This window comes from Anomaloglossus baeobatrachus, chromosome 3, assembly GCF_048569485.1.
Source record: "Anomaloglossus baeobatrachus isolate aAnoBae1 chromosome 3, aAnoBae1.hap1, whole genome shotgun sequence".
Lineage (NCBI taxonomy): Eukaryota > Metazoa > Chordata > Amphibia > Anura > Aromobatidae > Anomaloglossus > Anomaloglossus baeobatrachus.
In genome coordinates, this window is record NC_134355.1 from 89,351,249 (window position 1) to 89,365,426 (window position 14,178).

A 14,178-nucleotide genomic window follows, 5' to 3' on the forward strand; every position below is an offset into this window, starting at 1 on the left:
AGAGCAGCATGATGTAGGCAAAGAGGCTCTGAGTTCAATGATGTATCACTTACATTAGTGGCTGCAGCCTTTCTGACACAGTGAAAGATTTTAGATTTAGTATGTAGCTGTGCCCACACCAGGTTTTCAGTGCACATTTCCATTGACAAAAGCTGTTAATCACAGAAGGGGGCAGAGTTGGGCTAGAGCTCATGCACTGCTGAGACCCACTAATGATAAAGATAAGAGGCTTAAGCTAACATTGCAGGTAATCAAAAAAAGATTGTGAGATAACAGACACAGGGCTGAGGTCTCTGTTTTAACACTTGCAGCATGCTGTCTTCAGGTTACATTGCAGAAATCTGCTGACAGAGTCCCTTTAAACCCTAAAAAATTCTATTAAATATCAGCAGAATTCATGTGCGGTGCTTGATCTAGATGCACATCTTGTCTATCACTGAATCTTATAATTTCTTTTAGAGGTTAAACGGAGGATGCAGAGCTGAGGCTAGATCCCTTAGGAATTGTGACTTACTAGATCAATTTTCTCTAAATACTCTGGCTTCAATGTCAGTAATGATGCTTTGGCCTGGAATGAATGACATGTGTAGTGTAGCTGATCAGGTACCAGGAGACCAGACCACATTCTCTAAATCCAGTCATCCGTTAAGCCCATATATTTCTAGCTGTCATTCCAGAGCTGCATAGATAAAAAGCAACCATCAGAATATCGGGATTGTTACTGTGTTCAACTAAAGATCAATTTATTGCATTATATTTTAATGCTTTTACTTCTAAAGTCCAGAATTTTCCTTCAGTCCTAAGATGTAGGACTAAAAAAATGTTCTGACCGCTATTTATTTTTATTGACTTCCTGAAATCTTGCAAGGATGGGGCTAAAACACATAAACATTGTTTTTTTTAAACTAGTCATGTATTTTTAGCTAAAACATTTTTCCAGTAAGGGTTCATTGAAAAATCTGGACAGTGAAAAGGAGCCTGACGGCAGGATTTACCACCAAAAAGTGTTAGGAGGGCTAAATTTGCCTCCTAATACTGTTTTTTAAAGATTAATGTGTTTTTACACCTTAACCCTTTAGTGACGAAGCCACTTTTGACCACAATGACCACACCAAATTTTTTTAAATCTTACCGGTGTCACTTTAATGGGTAATAATTCTGGAACGCTTCAGCATTTCCCAGTGATTTTGTTTTTTCATGACACACTGCACTTTATGTTAGTGGTAAATTTAGGTCAATATGCTTTGCGTTTTTTTGTAAAAATATCGGAATTTTAATGAAAATGTTGCAACTCATGTACCGCAGTACTATTGTAGTGGATTTTGTAAACCTTACTCTATAACTGAGCTTTTCAGGGCTGGTAATGGACAATACGAGTTACCAGGGATGTTACCATAATGATCAGGGTTAGAGCAGGGCTTAAAGGATGTAACCAGGTTTTCATCACCTAATCCAAGTACAGCATTATGTAGTGACAAAGGTTCTGATTCCAGTGATGTGTCACTTACTGGGCTTTTTGCTTTAGTTGTGATAGAAAAAAATCACTGTTTTATCAACAGGAAATAATTGCTAGAGGACTAGTAAACCTGCTACCAGGTAGCCCTATGTAATCATGAGCTTTGTGTACCCACGCCCCCATCACTGATTTTCCACTTTCTGCCTATGCACAGTATATATGGAAAGCTGTTAATCAGTGGTGTCAGTGGGGTTATACAGAGATCAACATTCAGAAAACTGGTAAAGCAAATAAAGGAATTTTATCTAAACTGTAAAAAGCAGCCCAGTAAGTGACACATCGCTGGAATCAGTGTCTCTGTCCATACATTATACAGCTCTTAGATGGAGTAGCGAAAACCTGATGACAGATTCTTTTCAAACATCCCCAGAAATATTGGCAACTATGTTGGTTGTGTGACGCCCCTGACCCTATCAGGGTGTCACAGGGTACTGCACTCCTTTCTCTTATGGTGCAGAATTCCCCCTCCCTGGTTCATGTCGCCTTGAGCATCAATTACAGCTTGATAACAATGTCTCATGCTGTTCACAAGTGGAGTTATTGTCTGCAGAGACATGACATCCCACTCTTCTTGGAGGGCGGCCCTCAGGTCATTGAGGTTCTGGGGTACAGAGTTATGATTCAGCTGATCCCATAGGTTTTTCTATGGGATTCAGTACTGGAAAAAGTGCAGGCCGCTCCATTTGAGGTACCCCAGTCTCCAGCAGCTGTTCCCAATTGATTCAACCTCTATGAGCATTATCCTCCATGGAGATGATATTAGGCCTGTGTTGTTCATGCAGAGAACTGGATTAATCATGTTATTCCTGTAGTAGGGGCTTGTCACTGTACAATTCCCAAAGTGTAGGGCAGTTCTGTATGGACTAGACCCACCTGCCCACACTGTAACACCACCACCACTACCAAAGGCTCGTCTGGTAAAAAGAGTGGCTTATGCATAGTGCTCTCCTTTGACATCTCCAACATCGTTGGCGGCCATGATTTCTGCTAAGCCTGAATTGACTTTCATCAGTGAGCAGCACTGAGGCCAACTAGTCACTCATCCAGGTGGTCAGGTACCTTTGCAGGTAGTTTTGCTTATATACACAGTTGTGAATAGTGTGATAGTGACACTTGAGTACCTCTCATCTCTCTTAAATGTGCCTCAAGCTGTGTTCCATTCATCATTCAATTCCAAAGGGCATTGTTCACAATGATGTGGTCATCAGTGTGGGATGTGGCTAAAGGACATCCACTTCTATACCTTTCTTAGACTCTTTCAGTCTCTCTGTAGCTCTGCTGTAACCTGCTGATGACACTCTGTGACTCTAAACTCAGTGGCCACTTCCATCTAAAAACATCCTGCTTGAAGTCTCGCAATGGCGAGGTACTGTTGATCAATTGTTAGTTATCGTCTTGGTCTCATGATGTGAAAATGTGAACAGCATGATGAAGACGACTATCTAAATACCAATTCTAATTGAACCCTGAAATTTATTGGGGTGATGCATGGATCATACACCTGTTGTTTTTGCCATTAAGCTCCTTGTTAGAGAACAGCAAGTTGTTTGCAAAAAGTACAGTTTGACACCTGCATTCAAAAGTTTAGAGAAGCTCACGTTAAGTTCACCTGAAAAAGTTAATGTGCATTTTAGGATCATCCTGAAGTTTCACTCGAATGCCAAGTATCCCTAACTTTCTGTGAGTAGTTTATTTCAAACAGAATGGGCAGATCATTCACAGACTGGAGGCAGGTGGAGGAGCCGGGGAATCACAGACAGGGAGGAGAAGACCCAGCTTATGGCCAGTGTGCACTGAACTCTAGCAGAAAACGTCAAATGGTGATTACTAGAGAAGAACAACAAAGTGGATTCCTTCACCACAGGTATCAATTTAATCAGTATTACAATGTCACAGCCACATATTTGCTTTACATTACAAAATCAGGCTGGTTCCCTTTAAAGTGACTGAACAGTAGATTTAACCCTTAATGACCACTTGTGGATTTTATGGTATATTTTGTGATTCGCGCCATTTAACTGCAGCTTCAAAAGAAAATTGCAGTGTTTTGTGCTACATTTCTTATGCCAAATTTATTGTTAAAGGGAACCTGTCACCACTTTTTTGGCCTATAAGCTGCGGCCACCACCACCGGGCTCTTATATACATCATTCTAACATGCTGTATATAAGAGCCCAGGTCGGGGGTATAACATAAAAAAACACTTTATAATACTTACCTAACGGTCGTGCGGTGGGCCTCATGGGTGTCTTTGTTGTCTGGTGCCGGTGCTGCCTCTTTTGTCCATCTTTGTGCACCTTCTTCTCTAGCCGCGGGTCCGACGTCATACACACTCGCCAGCATTCAGGTCCTGACCAGGCGCACTTTGATCTGTCCCGAGCAGCCGCGTCATGCACACAGGCTTCAGAAAAAGGACGAAGATGGCCAAAAGAGACGGCGCCGGCACCGGACAACGGAGACGCCCATAAGGCCCACTGCAGCGACCGTTAGGTAAGTACTGTATTATAAAGTGTTTTTTATGTTATATGTATGTGGTGACAGGTTCCCTTTAACAGCTTTGTGCATCCAAACCTCATCAACAACTTAATAAGACTGATCTTTAATTATTTAACCCCTCCTAGAAACTGACTGTTGTGGCTAAATGCTTATTTTGTGGTTTCTTATTTGATATTCTGGCATATTGGATGTTAAATTAAAAGATTATTAATATTACTACAGACAAGTAGAAAAACTCAGAACAACCATTTCTCACCTTATTTCCATTGATTGTCATGTTCCTATGAGAACGGCTTTTTTTGTACGATTAATGAGAAAGTTGTTTAGGATTAAAAAGCGTTTGGATTGAGCACAAATAATGCAATGAATGTAATGTGAAAGGCCCCGGCTTTATTTCCTGGGGCTCTATTCTCTGTGCACAAGAAAATAAATGGCTTTAAGTGCATAGACATAATGAAAAATGTGGTTTGGTCCAAGTATTAATTTACTATGGGGGAAATGAAAAAAAAAAAGAATACATACCTCCTGCTGTAATAGCTGTCTTTTGTTTCACATCCCGCCAGCTTCTGAGCCTGCAGCGCGTGCCTGGATGACTCAAGTGTTCTTGAATTAGTCAGCAATTTGACATATGCACCAATACAACTTCGTCGTAGGACATAAAAATTCATGGAACTGCAGAGGACAGACTCTTGCAAACTGCAGAGTTGCATAATGTACATGTATTATCATAGGGTAAATAGCAACTCTAAGAGGCTTCTTAAAGGGGTAAACAAGATATCATCTACACGTATGCTGTTATATCAATGTGGGTTCCACAAAAGGAACTCCCTCAGATCACAAGAAACAGGACTTGTGTTAATACCATCTCCAAGATCCTATCCTAATATGTAGTAGGGGTAATAATAATTGTAGTAAATACCTCCAATTAAAAATGTAGTATAGTTTTTCTGATTTACTGTTTACTTCATGTTCAGGGCATTGCAGGACCTAAAGTACTGCAATGTCCTGCACATGAGGTAGGAGACATAGCTAATCAGGAGAACTATACTACATTTCTAACTGTAGGTATTTGCTAATATTAATAATATATCTACTACATATCGGGATAAGATCTTGGAGATGGGACTTAGGGGGGCTTTGCACACTACGACATAGCAGGTGCGATGTCGGAGGGGTCAAATCGAAAGTGACGCACATCCGGCGTCGCAGGCGATATCGTAGTGTGCAAATCCTTTTTGATACGATCAACGAGCGCAAAAGCGTCGTTATCATATCATCGGTGTAGGGTCCGACATTTCCATAATGCCGGTGCAGCGACAGGTACGATGTAGTTCCTCGTTCCTGCGGCAACGCACATCGCAATGTATGAAGCCGCAGGAACGAGGAACAACTCCTACCTGCGTCCCGGCTGCAATGCGGAAGGAAGGAGGTGGGCGGGATGTTTACATCCTGCTCATCTCCGCCCCTCCGCTGCTATTGGCCGCCTGCTGTGTGACGTCACTGTGACGCCCCCTTAGGAAGGAGGCGGATCGCCGGCCAGAGCGACGTCGCAGGGCAGGTGAGTGCATGTGAAGCTGGAGTAGCGATAGTTTTCGCTATGGCAGCAATCACAAGATATCGCTGCTGCGATGGGGGCGGGGACTATCGCGCTCGACATTGCAGCATCGGCTTGCGATGTCGCAGCGTGCAAAGTACCCCTAAGCCCTTTAACGGCCATGCATCCTACTAATCTATTCAAATTTTGGACCCTGAAGATAAGATAGGGGAATGCACGACTAACTGTTCCATTAAACTTCTCATGGTTGTAGTCTTTGGAAGAATAGGGAACACAAGTCTTGACCACCCACGGTGTCTCGTTAGTGGGATCCAAAACAATTTTAAAGTTATCTCTTTACCCTAGCCTTGGACAATGTTTTGGAGGAATCCAAAAGAGTTTCTGTATGCCACCAAAATCAATAGAAGGTGCATTATTGCAGTTATGGCTTGATTTGGGGATTTGATCCTGTGACCTCTTGCGCCATGGTCAGTTCCTTTATCTGATGTGCTATTGTAGGAGGGTGGACCTATGGTCGTGTGCTCTTTGAAGACAGCAGTTGTTTTAAAGCAAATGTTGGTACATGTCTTATTAGTCTTATATGGTTCTGTGTGATTGCACCATGTTTTATTCCACATGGGCACAGTACTAAAAGCAGCCACAAGAGGTCATAGTCTCCCTGACATGTTAGATTTCCCTGTGTGCCTGCAGGATCCTGTGCTCAGGGCCTTAATGGTTAACTTCTAGCCAGCCAGGAAAAGGAAGTTCCTGGTTCAGGGGTCAGTGTGTTGAGAGTACTGGTAAAGAAAGTGGTTGTTCTAGTGAAGCTGGTGTGGTGTGAAGCAAATGGCACAGAAATGGCAAGAAACCGCTAAAGGGAACCTGTTATAGCGATAGTGGTCACGTTGGCAGTCAATTTGGAAGAAACTGTTTGGAAAGAAGCTAAGAGCGTAATGAGTCCAGTGTATGCCAGTAGTGAGGGACCCGGTGAAGTGAGGGTGCTGCTCAGCTCAGAACACAAGGAAGAGGGAAGCAGCTCTAAGAGCGGCCTTCATAACTCCTAAGGGGTCACCAACTGTGGCTGTGTGTATAAGATACTCAGCACAACATTTTGACCCATGGGTACTGGTGCCATAGAGAAGGAGGGCACCGGAACCCATGTTCCAGTGCTAATTTAACTTGCCTGGCTAAAAGATTATTCACAAGTAAAGTGTCGTCACTAGAAACCGCAATGATGGTGCCTCTGTGTTATACAGAAAATACCATGAAGTGTGCTGTCTGATGTATTCTGTGCTCAAGTGTTGTGCCAAGTAAAGACTACTTCACTGTTATGAATGTGTCTGTTGTCCTTATCTGGAAGTCCCATGGACCTGGTGAGGAGAGCAACAGGAGCGGTTTGAAGGTACTCCAAGTAACACCCCCAGCACACACGCAGCCAGATCTCTCATTGAAAAGCACCTTTCCAGGGTGCTGAGCTTTCCACGCTCTCCTATGGGTACCGCCCCGGGCAAGGTTGCTTCACTATGGTCCTTTCCTCTTAGAACTAATGCTGATGATTATTACCTTTGTTTTTCCCTTCTGGGCCTTACCCTCTTCAGGTGTTTTTCACTGTCTTGATTTGGTTTGTCCTATCACATCCTGGGTGGGGATATATACAGTGGTTTGAAAAAGTGTTTGGCCCCTTCCTAATTTTTTATTCTTTTGCATATTTGTCACACTTAAATGTTTTAGATCACCAAACAAATTGAAATGTTAGACAAAGATAACACAAGCAGACACGAAATGCAGTTTATAAATGAAGATTTTTATTATTAACGGAAAAAGAAATCCAAACCTACAGGGCCCATGCTGGCTATACTTCCATGTGGACCTCTTCCTGGGATATTCAGCCCTTCAAATTAGGGGTTTATCTCTGAATAAAACACCAGTTGTGTGTCTACTGTTAGCTTATGTACAGTTAGGTCCAGAAATATTTGGACAGTGACACAAGTTTTGTTATTTTAGCTGTTTACAAAAACATGTTCAGAAATACAATTATATATATAATATGGGCTGAAAGTGCACACTCCCAGCTGCAATATGAGAGTTTTCACATCCAAATCGGAGAAAGGGTTTAGGAATCATAGCTCTGTAATGCATAGCCTCCTCTTTTTAAAGGGACCAAAACTAATTGGACAAGGGACTCTAAGGGCTGCAATTAACTCTGAAGGCGTCTCCCTTGTTAACCTGTAATCAATGAAGTAGTTAAAAGGTCTGGGGTTGATTACAGGTGTGTGGTTTTGCATTTGGAAGCTGTTGCTGTGACCAGACAACATGCGGTCTAAGGAACTCTCAATTGAGGTGAAGCAGAACATCCTGAGGCTGTAAAAAAAGAAAAAATCCATCAGAGAGATAGCAGACATGCTTGGAGTAGCAAAATCAACAGTCGGGTACATTCTGAGAAAAAAGGAATTGACTGGTGAGCTTGGGAATTCAAAAAGGCCTGGGCGTCCACGGATGACAACAGTGGTGGATGATCGCCGCATACTTTCTTTGGTGAAGAAGAACCCGTTCACAACATCAACCGAAGTCCAGAACACTCTCAGTGAAGTAGGTGTATCTGTCTCTAAGTCAACAGTAAAGAGAAGACTCCATGAAAGTAAATACAAAGGGTTCACATCTAGATGCAAACCATTCATCAATTCCAAAAATAGACAGGCCAGAGTTAAATTTGCTGAAAAACACCTCATGAAGCCAGCTCAGTTCTGGAAAAGTATTCTATGGACAGATGAGACAAAGATCAACCTGTACCAGAATGATGGGAAGAAAAAAGTTTGGAGAAGAAAGGGAACGGCACATGATCCAAGGCACACCACATCCTCTGTAAAACATGGTGGAGGCAACGTGATGGCATGGGCATGCATGGCTTTCAATGGCACTGGGTCACTTGTGTTTATTGATGACATAACAGCAGACAAGAGTAGCCGGATGAATTCTGAAGTGTACCGGGATATACTTTCAGCCCAGATTCAGCCAAATGCCACAAAGTTGATCGGACGGCGCTTCATAGTACAGATGGACAATGACCCCAAGCATACAGCCAAAGCTACCCAGGAGTTCATGAGTGCAAAAAAGTGGAACATTCTGCAATGGCCAAGTCAATCACCAGATCTTAACCCAATTGAGCATGCATTTCACTTGCTCAAATCCAGACTTAAGACGGAAAGACCCACAAACAAGCAAGACCTGAAGGCTGCGGCTGTAAAGGCCTGGCAAAGCATTAAGAAGGAGGAAACCCAGCGTTTGGTGATGTCCATGGGTTCCAGACTTAAGGCAGTGATTGCCTCCAAAGGATTCGCAACAAAATATTGAAAATAAAAATATTTTGTTTGGGTTTAGTTTATTTGTCCAATTACTTTTGACCTCCTAAAATGTGGAGTGTTTGTAAAGGAATGTGTAGAATTCCTACAATTTCTATCAGATATTTTTGTTCAACCCTTCAAATTAAACGTTACAATCTGCACTTGAATTCTGTTGTAGAGGTTTCATTTCAAATCCAATGTGGTGGCATGCAGAGCCCAACTCGCGAAAATTGTGTCACTGTCCAAATATTTCTGGACCTAACTGTATTTTTCTTACCAGTCCCTCACCCTTGCACCTTGTTTGAACTTGTTTCTGTTTACCTCATACGGCCTTTCTGATAGTTCCTTTACACCTTCCTCCCTCTTGTAGGCAATATTGCATCTTCCCCTCTGGTTCCTCAGGCAACACAAGAAACCCCTTGATAGCCTTTCAGGGAGCAAGGTCTAAGGTGGAGCTGTTAGTTGTGCGACTGGGATCTTCTAGTCTGTACAGGGACCAGTTAGGTGCTGCTGCACCTTCCCCTTTCTGTTTCTTGTGTGTAAGCTGTATATGTATATAATATAGTCATATGAAAAAGTTTGGGCACCCCTATTAATGTTAACCTTTTTTCTTTATACCAATTTGGGTTTTTGCAACAGCTATTTCAGTTTCATATATCTAATAACTGATGGACTCAGTAATATTTCTGGATTGAAATGAGGTTTATTGTATTAATGGAAAATGTGCAATCCGCATTTAAACAAAATTTGACAGCTGCAAAAGTATGGGCACCCTTATCAATTTCTTGATTTGAACACTCCTAACTACTTTTTACTGACTTACTAAAGCACTAAATTGGTTTTGTAACCTCATTGAGCTTTGAACTTCATAGGCAGGTGTATCCAATCATGAGAAAAGGGATTTAAGGTGGCCACTTGCAAGTTGTTCTCCTATTTGAATCTCCTATGAAGAGTGGCATCATGGGCTCCTCAAAACAAGTCTCAAATGATCTGAAAACAAAGATTATTCACCATAGTTGTTCAGGGGAAGGATACAAAAAGTTGTCTCAGAGATTTAAACTGTCAGTTTCCACTGTGAGGAACATAGTAAGGAAATGGAAGAACACAGGTACAGTTCTTGTTAAGCCCAGAAGTGGAAGGCCAAGAAAAATATCAGAAAGGCAGACAAGAAGAATGGTGAGAACAGTCAAGGACAATCCACAGACCACCTCCAAAGACCTGCAGCATCATCTTGCTGCAGATGGTGTCAATGTGCATTGGTCAACAATACAGCGCACTTTGCACAAGGAGAAGCTGTATGGGAGAGTGATGCGACAGAAGCCGTTTCTGCAAGCACGCCACAAACAGAGTCACCTGAGGTATGCAAAAGCACATTTGGACAAACCAGTTACATTTTGGAAGAAGGTCCTGTGGACTGATGAAACAAAGATTGAGTTGTTTGGTCATACAAAAAGGTGTTATGCATGGAGGCAAAAAAACACGGCATTCCAAGAAAAGCATTTGCTACCCACAGTAAAATTTGGTGGAGGTTCCATCATGCTTTGGGGCTGTGTGGCCAATGCCGGCACCGGGAATCTTGCTGAAGTTGAGGGTCGCATGGATTCAACTCAGTATCAGCAGATTCTTGACAATAATGTGCAAGAATCAGTGACGAAGTTGAAGTTACGCAGGGGATGGATATTTCAGCAAGACAATGATCCAAAACACCGCTCCAAATCTACTCAGGCATTCATGCAGAGGAACAATTACAATGTTCTGGAATGGCCATCCCAGTCTCCAGACCTGAATATCATTGAAAATCTGTGGGATGATTTGAAGCGTGCTATCCATGCTCGGCGACCATCAAACTTAACTGAACTGGAATTGTTTTGTAAACAGGAATGGTCAAATATACCTTCATCCAGGAGCCAGGAAATCATTAAAGCTACAGGAAGCGACTAGAGGCTGTTATTTTTGCAAAAGGAGGATCTACAAAATATCAATGTCACTTTTATGTTGAGGTGCCCATACTTTTGCACCAGTCAAATTTTGTTTAAATGCGGATTGCACATTTTCTGTTAGTACAATAAACCTCATTTCAATCCAGAAATATTACTCAGTCCATCAGTTATTAGATATATGAAACTGAAATAGCTGTTGCAAAAACCCAAATTGTTATAAAGAAAAAAGGTTAACATAAGTAGGGGTGCCCAAACTTTTTCATATGACTGTAATTACATTACCAAATTGGACAGTTACTTATCTGCCATACTTGTGGAAATATTACGAAAACTAAATTGGTCGGGTCCATGGACCCCATGCAAATAAAGGTTTAAAAAAATAACTGTTTTCTTACAAAAACAGCCTTACATTTCCATTTCCATCCATTATGAGAAAACAATAATGTTGTGCCTCAATCAGCACAAACCCTTCAGGTTCGCCTTTCTCCCAAAGACTCAATATAGAACATAAGAGTTAAAAATACAGAGCCACACTCTGCGTCTTATTCTTAAAGGGAACCTGTCAGGTCCCATATGCATTCTGAACTATAAGCAGTTTGTTGTTTGGCCTATTAACCCCTTCCTACCCATCCCTGTGTTATAATATTGTGGAATATGAAAGTAATAAAAAACATTTTATTACTTACATACTCCCTATGTAAATGAGCAGGGGCTCTAGCCCGATGGGCGTCACATCGCACTGTGGGCGTTTCCATGTATTCTGTGGTATCACGCCCCTGTGGGCATGATACCATGGATTTACATGTGCAACGTCACCATCAGAGTCTTCAGATCCCGCGCGTGCATACTTACCATTCCCGCAGCCGTCAGCAGGGTGCTCGCTTCTCTGCTTCAGATGCGCCCTGCGCATGCTCAAAAGACTCCTGCATAGATGCACAGAGCACATCTGAAGCAGAGAAGTGAGCACCCTGATGACGGCTGCGGGAATGGCAGGTGCGCATGCGCGGGATCTGAAGACGCTGATGGTGACGTCGCACATGTAAATCCATGGTATCACGCCCATAGGGGCGTGATACCACAGAATACATGGAAATGCCCACAAAGTGATGTGACACCCATGGGGCTAGAGACCCTGCTCATTTACATAGGGAGTATGTAAGTAATAAAACATTTTTAATTACTTTCATATTCCACAATAATACAACACAGGGATGGGTAGGAAGGGGTTATTAGGCCACACAACACACTCCTTATAGCTCAGAATGCATATGGGACCTGACAGGTTCCCTTTAAAGGGAAGCAAAAATCAGGATTTTGGTATATAAGGTAAAGCCAGTGCAGTACTGGCACTATCAGGCACAGGCTGTACATACCATTAGTGGGCTCAGTGTAAGTGTGTAGTATCACAGGTCGCAGAAGAACTCACACACAAGCAGCAAAGTCTTTCAGGGTTTTTACTCACTTTCAGATGGCAGGGGTGAGTTAACCCGGGCGACGCTATGATGAACCAGGAGGAACCAAGTATCCCTTCAGCTGATGTAGGGGTGACTGCTGACTCGCCTTCCTTGCCGTTCTTGTTTTGAGGTGACTTCGACTTGTAGTATTACTGGAATCACCCAGGGAAGTCGCAACTGCCGTTCTCCCCTTTCTGGCCCGTTTGCCTGACAGCGTGGACCAAGGATAGATGGCTCCAGGCTCGATACTCCTTATGGGCCCCCTCATTGCTGCTGTAGCTGCGGGCTCTGTGTGATTGGTGAGGCGTATAAAGTGCCCTCACCAGCAGGTTTGGCAGGCCAGCTGAATGGGCCCCTGCTCTGGGGACCTGTTTCCCCGTGCGGGCTGGGTCTTCTGGCAGTTCCCTTACTCAGCCACCTCTTGCTACTGCCCTAGGTGGTTTTCAGGCGGCACTGCTGAGTAGCCTTTCTCCCCCGCCAGCAGCCACGAACCGTTGCAGTGTCTGACAAGGCCCTGCTCCTCTGCTCTGCCCTCCAGACGCGGCTCCTCCACTTCCTTCTCCTTCGGCTGCCTTTGCACAACTCCTTGTATCCAGTCCCACACCCACCACTAGCTAGGATGCGAGGGCCACGCCCCCTCCCTGGGACTGCCCAGGGGTCCCCTCTAAGCTTTGTGTGTTCCTGGTTACTTAGTGTCTGTGTGTCCACACCCTAGTCAGTCTTTGGGATTACCTGTTTTGTACTCACTCAGTCTGAGTGCAGTACTCTGTAGTGCCTGGCCAGGTCAGGAGCGCCACATTCCACCTTAGTTACCAACAGCACGTCTTCGGGCTGTAAAGACAAAACATTTAAAGTGCAAACTTGCAAAACATTTAAAACAGTATAAAACATTATAAAACATACCAGGTACCATACATCACCACCCTCCACCCACAAGTCCGTTACCCACCCAAAACCCTCTCAGGATGCACGTCACCTTTTAGCAACCAGGTCTGGGCCATCTGTTTCCCCAGACCTTTCCTCCAATCTACCTCTCCTGGGGCTGGTGGTTGAAGGCAAGCCCCTCTCCCGTCGAGCCGCGTCTTCGGCCACTTCTGGCAGGATGTAGAGGCGGCTTTCTCAGTCGGTGTTGCTTCTTTGTGGTGGAGAGCCAAATCCATAAACAGGCGTGCTCCCTTGTCGTAGGCGAGCCAGGCCCCATAAACGGGCGTGCTCTGGTGGTAGTACCTCTGGGGTAACTATAAACACTGCGAGAGTTTGTGGCTATAGCCAGTTCATAGCCTTATAGTCCTTAGTAGAAATTGCACAAACCAGGTGCAAAGATTTTTGTAAAAAGGGTTCTCACATCAGTTCATGTGGGCACATTCTCTTGAACTTTTGCTTTAATGTTGCAAACTGGTCAACTGTAACTTTGCTGTACTCTTTACATGGACTCTCTCCTTTCACAACCAGGGCTGTTGCCTGTAGGACTTTGACACCTTGAGGTTTCTGTGTCTTTGTCTTCTTCCTTTTCTTTGTCTTTAGCTTGTTCTTTTTCTTTATCTTGCTCTTTATCTTGTTCTTTATCTGTGTCTTGTTGTGGGGACTTGGTGGGAACAGCAGGGCTGTAGCTGGGAATCCTAGGGCATGGCACTACGTCCAGTGCATACCAGCCTCGTTCACCTTGGTGTCTGGTAAACTCGACCAGGTCTCCCATGTTGTTAGGGATGTGATTATCATTATTATGAGTATATAGGAGTTACATGGAGATATCCATAAAGAACAAGATTTAAGATGTTGTTTGAACTGTACCCCACATATCATTCTTGGCATAAGACTCAGACAGACAGTCTGGGCTATTCTTGTGACCAGTGAATCATGCTGACATTGCTTAATATAAATGAGGAACCAAGCACAT

The 14,178-nt window shown here is 43.4% G+C and overlaps 1 protein-coding gene across 1 annotated transcript in view; it reads right to left on the bottom strand.

Annotated features, from left to right (window-relative positions):
- The window catches only part of SNAP25 (synaptosome associated protein 25), a 231,182-nt gene extending 226,626 nt beyond the window's left edge, over window positions 1–4,556 (bottom strand). Inside the window, exon 1 of the mRNA XM_075339297.1 lies at window positions 4,535–4,556. The gene's annotated coding sequence lies outside the window, so the exon portion shown is untranslated. The remainder of the gene's footprint in view (window positions 1–4,534) is intronic.
- Window positions 4,557–14,178: the final 9,622 nt, after the last annotated feature.